We start from the raw sequence: 6,000 nt of genomic DNA, 5'->3' as shown, positions 1-6,000 counted from the left end.
CAGGAGTTCAGTTCAGTGTTTAGCTGTGGGTGTCTACTTCTGCTTCCATCAGCTACTGGGTGAAGGCTCTAGAATGGCATATAAGGTAGTCATCAATCTCATTAGCAGGGGATGGCATTTAAGGTAGCATCTCCACTGTTGCTTAGATTGTTAGTTGGGGTCATCCTTATAAATCTCTGGACATTTCCCTAATGCCAGAATTCTCTTTAAACCTATAATGGCTTCCTCTATTATGGTATGCTCTCTTCTATTCTTCCCCCAACTCAACCTTCCTGCTCCCTCATGTCCTCCTCTTCTTCCCTTCTCTTTCTCCTAACTCCCTCTCCCCTCCCCCCCACGATCCCAATTTGCTCAGGAAATCTTGTCCCTTTCCCCTTCTCTGGGGACCATGTATGTCTCTCTTAGGGTCCTCCTTGTTTCCTAGCTCTCTGGTGGTGTGGATTGTAGGCTAGTAATTATTTGCTCTATGTCTAAAATCCATATATGAGTGAGTACATACCATGTTTGTCTTTTTGTGACTGGGTTACCTTGCTCAAGATGGTTTCTTCTAGTTCCATCCATTGCCTGCAAATTTCAAGATTCCATTGTTTTTTTTTGTTTTTTTTTCTGCTGAGTAGTACTCCATTGTGTAAATGTACCACATTTTCTTTATCCATATTTCAGTTGAGGGGCATCTAGTTTGCTTCCAGGTTCTGGCTATTACAAATAGTGCTGCTATGAACATGGTTGAACAGATGTCCTTGTTGTATGAATGTGCATCTTTTAGATATATGCCTAAGAGTGGGATTGCTGGATCTTGTAGTAGACTGATTCTCATTTTCCTGAGGAACCTCCATACTGATTTCCAAAGTGGCACTCCCACCAGCAGTGGAGGAGTGTTCCCCTTTCTCCACATCCCAGGGAGGAACTATTTCTTAATTATAATTTTCCATTGAGAATTTCCTATATATTCACAATGAAATATTATCATATCCACTACCCCTACTTCTCTCCTCCAAATCCCCAAGTATCTTCCCCAAGAGGTTTCATTCCTAAATTCATCAGTGTATGTGTGTGTGTGTGTGTGTGTGTGTGTGTGTGTGTGTGTGTGTGTTTGAAAAAAAAATATATATCAAATGCCATTACTTCCACATAAAGAAGCTGTTCTATGCAGACATAGAACAGGCCAAACTGTTAAAAGACCAAGTGCTTACCCTGAATGAGACATCTTTTGTTACCCACCTCCACCCCTGGCCAAGAAATATTTCTTGAAAAATTACATCTGTACTGAACATTTACAGATTTTTTTTCCTTGTCCTTATTCTCCAAACAATGAGGGATAACAACTATTAACCCTTTTGATTCTACACAGCTGGCTCCCACAGTACATTTTACATTGTGTTATATAAGTAAATCTGAAATTATTTAAAGCATGCAGGGGTGTCACATCTGGTGTGATACACACACTTAAGAGGCAGAGGCAGAAGGACCTACAAGTTTGAATCCTACATAGTTTCAAGCCATCTGTAACTACATAGTAAGTCCCTGGCTTCAAAAAGTTAAAAAAAACAAGAGACACACTAAAATTATATATGCACCCAACACCATTTTATATATAGCACATTATTGTCATTGTATTTTGGTATCTTGGGGTAGACAGTCCTAGAACCAATTCTCTATGTATACTAAGACAATTTTAGCAATTTTTATTGCATATTTAAAAAAAAAAACAAAGCATACCATGGAAGTGCCACAAAAGTTAAGTCAGCCAATATACTCACTCTGGGGAAATTCTTGGTCTATTAAAGGGACAAAGTATAGATTATGTGTAGCCTACACAGGCTTCTCTGGCTTTCCAGTACTGTAATAACACAGTGACCCCACAATTTTGTCACATTCCCAAGGACTCAGAATTTATGAGCCCAGCTTAGAAAACCACACATATTTCCATGAAATGGCACCATGCTGGCTTTGCTGTGTATCTGCTGGGATGGAGTCAAGGCTTAACTGAGGTGCAACTGTGTGGTTGAGATGTGGAGCCACTGTGGGAAGAAGAGGGGGCCTCGGAGATGAGGCTTTGCTCTTAAAGCTTCATATTAGAAATGACTCCACTAAGCTGGGGGGTGGCAGTTTATTTTCTTTTTTTTCTTTTTGGTTTTTCGAGACAGGGTTTCTCTGTGTAGCTTTGGAGCCTATCCTGGCACTCGCTCTAGAGACCAGGCTGGCCTCGAACTCACAGAGATCCTCCTGTCTCTGCCTCCCCAGTGCTGGGATTAAAGGCGTGCGCGGCGGCAGTTTATTTTCTTCACCCTCAGTATCGCGGTGGAGGGATTCGGAGACCGATGGATGAATGAGCAGCTTTCCATGGCCTTCTTCCTGCTACTCCTAGCCCAACCCGGTCTGAGACTCTTCTGAACCTTTACTTGTTCAAACACGAAGAATAGGAAACAGGACCTGCTCCCTAGAAAAGAGGACAGAACAACTTCTGTCCTCGTATCATCTCTGTTGCTGTGTCAAATTCCCAGACCAAAGAGCATCTGAATGAAAGGAGGAAGGGGTTTATTGAGCTTACAGTTCCAGGTCACAGTCTGTCATTGGGGGAACTCAAGGCAGGGACTTGAAGGCAGGTCTGCTTGCTATTCCACATAACATTATTTCTGACCAAGCGACTTAACTCACAGCCAAAGAAGTACTGCAGGAGCTATGGAGGAAAGTACCTACTAGCTTTCCCCAAAGGGAATAAAGGTTAGGAAAGGAGAGTAAGAGGTGAACAAGAAGCTAAACAGCCTGAACTTCCAAAAGACTGGGTCCTAGAGAAAGATGGTTATTTGTTATTTGGTGTATGTTCACGCACATATGCAAGTGCATGTACACATATGTATGCATGCAGAGGCCAGAGGAAAACTTTAGGCGCCATCATACCTTTTTGTTTCAGACAGGCCTCTCATTAGTCTGGGGTAGCCTTGTTACAAATTCAGCTAATCTGGCTAGCCCGTCTGCCCAAGGATGATTCTGTCTTCATCTCCCTGGTGCTGGGTTTACAAGTGTGTGCCACCAGCTCTGATTTTTTTTTTTTTAATTCAGGTCGTCATACTTGTGTACTTGTGTGGCAAGCAGTTTACCAAGACATTTCCCCAGCCTCCAAGAAAGACACTAACCATGAGTCAGAGTAATTCAATTATGATTTGATCCCGTGGCTTACTAGCTTTAGGCCATTTGAGAAATGACAGTTCTTGGAACCTTAGTTATGGCAACCAAAAAGAAGCCAATAATCTCCAACCTTTATAAATTATAGGCCTCAAAATGGATAGAACTAGAAAAAGCCATCCTGAGTGAGGTAACTCAGACTCAGAAAGACAAATATAATATGTACTCACTCATAAGTGGATATTAGACATAAAGCAAAGGACAACCAGACTACAGACTACAACCCCAGAGAACCTAGGTAACGAAGAAGACCCTAAGAGAGACATACATGGATCTGCTTAGGAAGGGAAGAAAGACAAGATCTCCTGAGTAAATTGGGAGTATGTGTGTGTGGGGGGGGGGGTAGAGTGGGAGGGGAGAGGGAAGTATGAAAGGGGAATGGGAGAAATGTATAGCTCAATAATAAATAAATTATGGGGCCACTGTGGGAAATGAATTGAAAAGGTGATTATGCCGACCCTTTGTAGTTGTAGTTCACTGTACAAAGATGAAAGGGTGACTTACCATCTTCATCTGCAAATCAAACCTCTTTACACCTTCCTTCCTCTCATCAGTTGCTATGGAGAGGCTTTACTGATCATGCCTAGTCCTGGGTTCTACCACGGATAGTGCAAAGCAAAGGCCCTGATCCTAAGGTTTTGTACTGGTTCAGGAAAATGAGAAACAGCATGGTCATGTGGTCAGAGGAGGGATGTTGGGAGTGGAGGAGGGGACTGGTATAGGAAATATTCTTATGCAAACCTTCTGAGCCCATCCAGCAAAAAACATGTGCTCCTAACTTGGGTGGCTGTTCCCTGGGGACTCAGAGCAATGCAGGTCCTGGGACTGCTAGCTGGCACAGTCTTCCCTGCATGGGGGGGGGGGGGCTGGGCCACCCCAGAGGAAGGGGAGAAGAAGGGATGTACATTGGCCTTAAAGATTACTCTCTTGAGATCAGCCTAGAACCATGAAAAGGAGGTAGTTAACAGGTTTGGCCACAAGTTAGTAGGTTCATGAAATAGGGTAAAAATGGGCTCCAACTGAAGGCCAATTAGCTCAGGCAAAGCCTGCCAAGACCTCCTGTGAGGATACAGAGACTAGCCCCATCCTAAAGGAAGAAACCCACTGCCTCTGAAGGCCAGTTCTCCATCACCTTTCCTCCCTCTGTGCCCTATGCTCCTGGTATCCCCTGCCTGCCGACAGAACTGAGCCCTACTTATGCTTCCAAGCCTTTCCCAGGGCATATTCTGGCCCATTTCCTGCCTAACCATCCGTATCCAACCAGGTTTGAGGTTAGCAGATGTGTTCATCACACGGTAGGGGCTCAATTTGGTTGTGAAGTACACAGGAAGGTATCCGTGACAGATGGGCACTGCCTTTTTAATCTTGTTAATGTAGTTAGGGCTGGCCTTGTCATGGATGATGCTTTAGGGAATCAAGTCAATTGACCAGGTAACCTAACCAGATTCCAGGCAGAGCCATCCCTTCGTCAAAATGACTAAGCCTCACAGGGGCTGGGTGCCCCTGTACTTGGTGGAACTGAGCCTGCAGTTCTGGGGCTAGCAAGAGAATCAGAAATGGGCCCCTTCTTTACAGCTGAGGAATCCCAGACCACGACAGTGGTGTGTGGAGACCCCAGCCTTCCTTTTGCAATGGCTTGATTGAAGGGAAGGAATCTGTTTTCTGGGTATGATCCCTCACTTCACAAGGACATGCCTAAAGTCCTTCCCTCCGATCCAGGGTGGTAGTCATGATTACCCCGATTTCAAAAACTGAGAAAGGGAAAACCATAATGTAAATATGTATAGTATAAGCTTACATTTGTTACATGCCAAACTCCCTATTGGGTATAATAATTTTCTTATGTGCTCATGGCTCCTGTCTCTACCCAGATATTGGATAGTTCTCTGGACTCACACCTATCTCTCCCCACTCTTATTATTCCCAACACTAATGGCCATTGCTGTGGACTTCTTCAGTGTACTATATCAAAAGAATGTAATCTTTTACACATTTCCACCCTCCCCCGAGATCTTTTAGATTTTCCCCAGTGTTGGATAGATGTTTAATATCTGTGCTGGTTGTTTTTTGTCAAGTTGACACAAACTAGAGCCACAAGGGGAGAGGGAACCTTAACTGAGGCATTGTGTCCGTCAGGCTGTTCTGTAATCATGTCTACAGGGAAGTTTCTTGATTAAAGATTGATGTGGCAGGGCCCAGCCCGCTGTGGGTTGTTCCACACCTAGGCTGGTGGTTTCGGGTTGTAGAAGAAAGCAGGCTGAGCACTTCATGGGGAAGCAAGCCAGTAAGAAGCACCCCTCTGTTGTCTCTGCTCTAGTTCCGGTCCCCCCAAAGGTGGTTTTGGTCAGTGTTTTATCACATCAACGGAAAACAAACTAGAATAATCTTCAACAATAGGCCACATGTTTGCCAATTTTCACCCACAGCTAAAATCTTCCTAAGAGCTCTCTATCACTCTCTTACAAATCCAATGTCAGTTGCTGGCAAGATGACTCTGCAATTAAGAGTGCTTGCTGCTTTCCAAGATGTCAAGCGACTGAGAGCCCCCTGTGACTCCAGCTCCAGGGATCCAATGCTTTCTTCTGGCCTTCATGGACACCTGAACACACATGGTGCATGCAAATACACACACTCTTTCTCTAAATAATAATAATAATAATAATAATAATAATAATAATAATAATAATAATAAATATTTTAAAAATCCAAATGTCCATTGTCAGCACCCTATCTGTTTGTCCTTTCTTTCCCCCACCCCACTTCTACTCTGCTCCTTGTAACTAGTTTAGACTTTGAAGAATAACCCCATTCCTG

The sequence above is a fragment of the Cricetulus griseus genome, chromosome 3 (assembly GCF_003668045.3).
Source record: "Cricetulus griseus strain 17A/GY chromosome 3, alternate assembly CriGri-PICRH-1.0, whole genome shotgun sequence".
Taxonomy (NCBI): Eukaryota; Metazoa; Chordata; class Mammalia; order Rodentia; family Cricetidae; genus Cricetulus; species Cricetulus griseus.
The sequence above is the reverse complement of the archived record's forward strand: the minus strand, read 5'-3'. Positions refer to the sequence as shown.